Raw genomic sequence first — 7,937 nt, forward strand, 5'->3', positions numbered from 1 at the left:
TTTTTTTCTTTTCTTGTGATGTCACCGTCTGCCTTGGGTTATTAGAGCATACTAGAAAAAATTGTGAAGCATTTTTCTTAACGAAGCAACTTTAAACGTATCTGCCAGCTCCTGGCATAGGATGGGCATGAGCAATTCATCTTCATAGGAAACCCAGTAAAACTGAGCCTGCAATTCATGCTTTAGACATGTTGAGCTTGATATCTGTTGACAAATTTGGAAGTCCAAATAAACAAACACAGGGTTTTCCCTTTTGAGTGAATCTGAAAGCTTTAAGATGGGAACCCTAGAACCATAAACATTTGCACAGCTTGGCAAGCTCCTTATTATGTAAATACTTTTTGAAAGTACTTTAGTCCATAAAGTATTAATGCTATTTGATAAAAATCAGATTTGGTTTGGTGTGCCTTTTGAAGCTAGTGTAACTCCTGGTCATTCTATATGACTATAAAAGCTTTTTGGAATCAGATTCTAATCCCAACATGGTTTATTTTGTTCATTTAAACCTTTTATATACATGTGGGAGCCAGAGCGAGTAGAAAGCTTTGAGAGCTTAAGCTTAAACTTGTCATTCTCATGCACACTGCCTGAAAAGTGTTTGCATGGCTGTATTCGTAAGTGAAAGTAGACATTTATGTTCTTACGCATTTTCTTTCTTTTTCCCTGGATGTGTGTTTGTTTGGTTTACAAGTACAGACTATTTGAAAGTGGGAAAGCAAGCATGCTGAAGTTTGGAGTGCTGGATGTATCATCTTGTAGGAAAATCTCCCTGGGTGTCAGTTTTCTAGATTAGCCCCTGTGTTGAGCTTCCAAAGAGAAAAAGTATTCTCTACCAAAACTCAATAGCATTAATATCACACTACCCCACCCCCAAGGACCATAAAAAGCCTAAACAAACAACACTCTCCAAAGCTGTTTGTTCAATGCTGTAGGAATCAAATTTAATCTCTGGAGAATTTGGATTTGTTTTGTTTTGTCATGAAAAAAAAAAAACAGGAACTGAGCCTGCCAGGGAATGGAAAGTCATAGTTCTTCCCCCCCACCCCCACTCAGCTATTATACCCAATAATCATAATATTGGCAGATAGGGTTACACTGTAAGACATTCATCAAAAGGCTCCATTTAAATGGACTCAGAAAGGGAAGATTTTTCCATTCTCTGAAGCTGAAGTAAATATGTCTTTCATTTACCACAAGGTGACAATGTGAAACTAACTGGCAACAGCTTTTGCTGATAAGAAACACCTCGGAGCTCTTGGTTAGAGCCTCTAGCAAATTCATGGTTCTGCAGTGTGAGGTGAAGAGTTCTTGTGATCTTAGCCAGTTCTGTCTATCCTAGCTAGGTTCACTCTACATCTGTGGCCAGCTTAGGGAATGGCATTGACTCTGTGGTCTGGAAGTTCTCAGCTCTGTCCTGAGATCTGTCTACTCTGTCTTCATACAGACATACATTCTCCATCCCTTTCTGCTTACTTTCATTCTCTATTATTTTCTTCTGTAACTTTGTTAACCTGGACCATGTTAAAACATTCCCACATCAACATCCTTGAGCATATCTGATCTGGATCTTCTTGGAATAAAAGAAGAAATAGAAAGCCAAAATTATTTTCTCCTGATTTATTTGTAACAAATATCGGGCATTGTTGTCTTTGTGTCTTTTATAACTATCAGATCCAAATGCTTTCAGGAAGGAGACATGGCCCAAACAAAGCTAATTTATTAATTAGATAGTCAGTTGATTAAAAATTGATGGCTAAATGAATTAGCATTTTTATTGAATCTATTACTTTTTATTTCTACTCTCTGTTTCCTGTCTGTCTCAGATGAGCTCACCAGTCCCTGACAGTTCTGCCCTTAGAATCCTCACTGTGGCTAACATGAGACACCACTTACAAACCCTGAGGCCTTTGCAGAATGCACCCTCACCAGTTAATGAGGAAGCTCTGAGTGACTGATGGCTGTCTCCATCAACGCAGGATGTTGTGACACAGCTGTTTGGACAGACTGTGGAAGCCCCTGTAAGACTTGCTGGCTTTGCAAGGGGACCTGGCCCAGGGATCAGGGTTTAAGAACATCCCCTTGGCTCTCATCAGTTAATACTCAAGTGTGTATTCAACCCCCAATCGCCTTCATGGCACAGCAGTTACGTTGGTGAGATAACTGTCCATTAGTAATCTTTCTAATAAATCAGTGTATAAACCAATGGACGTGTAAAGAGAAAGCAGTGCCATGCTCACTTGAGGAAAAGGAAAGAACATATGGCCTGGTCTTTGCAGAGAATGAAAGAGCAAGTTGACTAGATGATCAGGGGGCAAAATTGATAGCTTAAAGTTCCCATGGAACCCTGCTCCAGGAAGACTCGGCTGCTGAGATGTGGAGCCCACATCACTGGACAGTCAGATATATGTGGAATGGGGTAACCTCAGTGGGATCCTATGAAATGACTAAAGTAAAAGAGAGGGTAACGCTTGAGCAGGGGCTGAGGGGTTGGGGGTTCTGAAAAATGATAGAATGTGGAAAGTAAACCCAGTAGTGTAGGTGAAAAGGGAAGGAAAGTACCCAGGTTTTTTTATTTGACCAGCAACCTTGACCTTGTGAAGGGTTGACCATCCTGTTCTACCACATTTTCCATTTAAAGATCTCCATGGCCACCATCTGATGAGAAGGTTGTAAGAAAACTATCATGCCTAAGACAATACTGCCTTTTAGGCTAGGTATAGGGGCGTATATCTGTAATCCCAGTTACTTAGGAGGTAGAGATCTAGAGGACTATGGTTCAAATCCAGCCTGGGCAAGATATTATCTTGATAAACAAGCTGGATGTGGTAGCATACGTGTATAAGCCAGACTCTACACGAGGTATAGATAAAAGGATCATCGTCTGAGGCCAGCCTAGAAAGAAAATCTGAGACCCTATCTGAAAAACAACCTAAAGCAAAAAGGGCTAGAGACATGACTCAGGTAGTGAGAGTGCCTGGCCAACAAGCTTTTGGCCCTGAGTTCAGATACCATCACCACCACATTGAAAAAAGACCTCTGGCCGATGGCCCAATAGATTCTTTGAATTTTGTAACAGTATTATCACCTTATGAACTTACTTGTCTCAAATTCATTTTTCTGAACACAACCAGGTTATGCATCAAAATAAAAAAGTCTGGTAGTAATGGGAATATCAGCTTTAGACATTTGCTAAACTCACTGAAAGTCCAAAACCCTGTGTTATTTAAATCCACGCCAGTTGTCAGGATTTGCATCTTGTGAAGAAGGAATTTCTATGACCTGTGGAAGAGTAACCCTGACAGCTCCAGCCATCTCCATGTGCTCGTTTGTTGCCTGCACCAGTGATGCTGCAGAGCTACTTACAGCATTGGTAAAATCTCAGGGGACATGGCTCAGACATGTGTGACCCCATATGACCTTTCTGCTGTCAAGTAAACTAGATTCGTCCAGGGCCTCACTGGCCCAGAATCATCTCAAATTAGTAAAGTATCCAACCCTTTTCCAAATTTGTGTAGCTGCTCTGTCTTCCTCCGGGATCCTGGCTTCCTAGGCTGAAAAATGCTAATTTGATAAAGAAAGAAGCTTAACCACTAATTACATGTAAGATATTTCAGTGTTGTCCACAGGTATTTCTAACAGGCACCTTCTATTCATTTTGTGGCATTATACTGCCCATTTTAATCATGCTTGCTATTTTATATTTGTATGACACATAGCAAGCCAATGACCATAATTCCTTCTGTTTGCGATTCTTCAGTTTCATGTATATCACTTGACAAAGAAAAGATACATTGGCTGTACCATCTTCAGAACTTATTGTATATATCTAGGCAGATGCTGCTATGAAATTTGTTTTAAAAGAATATGGTACCTGGATGTTGATAAACCTAACAGCCCAGGAGACTTAGATCTGAGAATCAAGATTCAATGCCATCCAGGGCACACAAATTGGAGACTTTTTGTATCCAATTAACCAGCAAAGAACCAGGAGTAGAGTCCTGGTTTAAGTGCTAAAGAACCAGCCATGAGCAGAAAAGCTGAGCAAGAACATAAATCCCTAAGTTCAAGCCCCAGTACTGGCACAAACAAAAAGGAGAAGAATTATCTTATGAAAAAAACAAAAGATATCCCTTGAGTCTGAATCTCAGAGCAAAATATGTACCAACCAATTCCTATTGTAATATATTTATACATCAAACCACATAAAATATATATTCCAAGCTATGAGATAAACAAAATTATATAATGCCTTAATATTTTAATTTTCACTATTAAATAAAATCTATTTTCTGCTCACTGAAAACATTATTTTAATAGTCAATCTAATCGGAAAAATATGTTGAAGAACATATTATAAAGCAGTCATCGCTGCTCATTTTCTTATTTATTTAGGCTTGCTGCCTTCTTTGCAGGAACCCTTTAAGTCATTTGGCCATTTCAGGTTAACAAAATAAAACGTAGTTTGATAGGTAATATAATATGTAATTAGGTAATATATATTATCTATACATTGTATCTTCATAATATCTTATTAATATATTTGTGCACATAATATATTGTTAATATGTAATATAGTACTCATATAAATGTTCAATATGATGTGTAAATTTACCAGCGAGTATGGGAATCATATTTTACAATAAACTAAAAAACAATGAGCAGACAAAGATAATCATCTCAGATCTTTTAGAGTGTATAAACCTCATATCACAAATGGCTGAAGACATACAGACAAGTAAAAGGAAAGTCAATGTGAAATGTTAGAAAATATTAACAACCAATAAATTTAAATGCTAGAGAGGCTTAATGTTTTTCCTTCTGAAATCTGAATATCAATGGGACTTTTGATTTATTTCTCTCTCTGAATTTCAACACGTAAGGGGTTCTCAAACATGATTGTGCCCCCAAATCAACTGGAAGTACACACGAGTGGCTCACTTCTGTAATCCTAGTTACTCAGGAGACTGAGGTCCGAGGATCTCCATTCAACAGCAGGAAAGTCTGTGAGACTCTTATCTCCAATTAACCAGCACAAAAGCCAGACGTGGCTCAAGTAGCAGAGTGCTAGCTTTGAGAAGAAGAGCTCAGGATAGGCAGAACAACTGGATCCTAAGTTCAAAGCCATTGGGCAGGCACAACAAGAAAAAAATAAAACAAGAAGTAATGTTCCTTTTATAATCCTAGTCACTCTCCTCACCCTCCCCTGTGGAGGTGGAAAGGCAGAGGACAGGAAGCATGGGGCATCCTCTGTGACTGCACCTGGCCACTGTGCTACCTGGCAAATTCATGGCCTCAGCATGTGTTCCCAGGGAGGGGAATTAATTGCTTTGCATTTCCTTTTCCTTTGCATAGAGCCAGGCAGATTTATCCCATCTGTACCATCAAGAATTTGTTGCCAGCACTTTCTGAGGATGGCCAAGCAAGTGGCTGCTGTCTGAGGTTGATAATGTTGTCAGGAATTCCAGGGTGGGGTGTTGTTACTTGAGTTGGGAAGTGCATACTGAGGTCAATTCCAGTTCAGCTTCCTACCTACAGAATTATGGCAGGACATAAGCTGGGCCCGCAAGACTTGAATAGGTCAGCAAAAACCAAATCTTGTCTTACTAACAGCCAATATCTCTTTTGAAGCCTTAAGTCACAACCTATTTTCCCCTTCTTTGAGTTCTAGCATTCATGTCTTCAATGAGGTATTTGGAAATCAAAGGTGCAGAAGAACAAAGCAAGAAAATTCTCAACATGTTAAAAAAAAAAAGATATAAGCCAAAACTGTCCATGGAAAAGTTATGATACGAGTTTGTGTCTTAGATTGAAAGTCATTGTTTTGGTTAAACCAGGCTAATAAAGCATTGTAGTGGCTGAAAACAACAGCCACTTTCTTTGCTCCTGGTTGTGTATTTTGCTAGGTTGATGACAGGGTTCTGCTCTTTGGGAGAAAGCTAGCATGGCTCAGCTAGATGATTTGTTTCCAAGTTAGCTTCCTCATTTCTGGTGACAGCTTGGTGTTGGTGCTACTGGCTGGGCCCCAGGCCTTCCCTTTTCTGCTCTCCCCTAGATGTGAGGCTGGACTTTTCAAGGCAAGGTGATCTCAGGGTAGGGTGCCTCACAATGTCACTGACTGGGCAGGTCTTCTTCAGGCTTGGATCCAACCCAGTATTGACTCTATTCATTCTGTTGGTTCAAATGAGTGACTGGGTCAGCTTCAATTCAAAGGTCACACACACGGGTGTGACAACCAGTATGTGAGGGTGTCTGAGGCCACTGAAGCCATGTGTACTTTACCATGGTCATAATGATTTTCTGTTTTGTGCTGCTGTTTCTGAATCGTTGGCATATCTCAATTTGGCCAGGTCTGTATACACAAGGCAGCTTACTTATCTCAGAAACCTTTGGGGAGACAGTGGTGCTCCCCCAAAAGGAAACTGGACTTTGACTTGAGCTGAGAAAATTATCCGAGTGCAGACATGGGGCTGCCTGAGAACTCTTCTAGCATTTTTTAGCCTTTACTCTGCCATACTTTTTTTTTTCTTCATAGAATTTGCCACTCCTAAATGCTTTATTAAGGCACTATTTACCTGGTTATTTATATTTCCACCAGTCAAATGGAGAACTCTTGGAGAAAGTACTCTGTCTTTTCCACTCTGGAGGATGCCCACTGCCAGGGCCTGACATCCAGAAGGCTCTACATAAATATTCAGTAAATAAATGAATAGATGAAACTTTATATTGGAACATATGTGAGGGGCAGATGTGACAACTCTCACATCAGTTGTTGTGTGACCCAGGATGGGTACACTCATCCTCTGCATAGTCTATGCTACCATTCCCTCAGTATGCATGTTTTGTGCCCTCTGCCAGTTCCCAGGGTGTCATTGTTCCAAGGTGTCAGCGGACATCAATCATGGATTTAGAAAGTATTTCTGTGGAGCCTCTAGCTCTTTTATTTGGCCAATTAGGCTTTGTGCTTCCATTTCCAAACACTGTAGTGGAAGAAACATGAACCTGGCTTTAGTTTTAAGGAACGACCTTTAGTGCAATGCTATATTATTTCCAATTGAAAACTGGATATCCTCATTTTGCTAAAGCTGGTTCATGGGCATTAGCTATTCATTCCTAAAAAGAGGCTTAACCCGATAGGTTTTCACTGTGTTCTGCCTGCCACTGAAACACTATGGAGGCCTTCTTTCCTCTCCCTCCCTTTTTTTCCTCTCTGCTGCTCACTGCTTCTCTTCCTCCCCTTCTCTCCTCCCCTCTCCTTTTCCTTCTCCTTTCCCTCCCCTCTCTCCTCTTACGTTCTATGTCCTTCTGTTCCTCTCCTTTGCTTCTCTTTATCCTCCTCTAGTCCATTCTCTCTCCCACCCCCCAATATGTGTGTGTGTGTGTGTGTGTGTGTGTGTGTGTGTGTGTGTGTGTGTTCTCTCTTTGTTTTAATTCTAGCTAGTAGTAGAAGCCAAGTAGAAGAAATAATTAGTCCCTGGTAGGCTGTGTGCTTATAGGATGAACTTTCACTAAGATCTGAAAAGATAGAATCCTCCAGTAAGTAGCCCTGATCTGTCACTAAACTTCTCCAGGACTCAGCTTTCCTCGTTTATATACTAGGTATGATCATTACTATGTTATTATTAAAATTGTTGAAAAATAGAGTAGCAAAATCTTACATCTACTCAACAAACGTTCATTGAGTTCTTACTATATACCAAGTAACATGAGGGACTTAGATTACAGAACTAAAGCAAAGTCTTCACCTGCCTTTTGGAAGCATTCTCAACCCACAATTGCTTTTACTTTGAAGTACAGACCTTTGATGATGTGATGCCCCCATTAGGCCTTCAGTTAACTCATTCACCTGTTTGGGTGATGGATGATGATGAAGTTGACATCAGTAAGGCAGGAAACCTGGCTCTGAAAGCCCACAGGACCTTACTGGCATTTCTAGACAG

The sequence above is a fragment of the Megascapheus bottae genome, chromosome 2 (genome assembly GCF_031878675.1).
Source record: "Megascapheus bottae isolate mThoBot1 chromosome 2, mThoBot2.hap1, whole genome shotgun sequence".
NCBI classification, from domain to species: domain Eukaryota; kingdom Metazoa; phylum Chordata; class Mammalia; order Rodentia; family Geomyidae; genus Megascapheus; species Megascapheus bottae.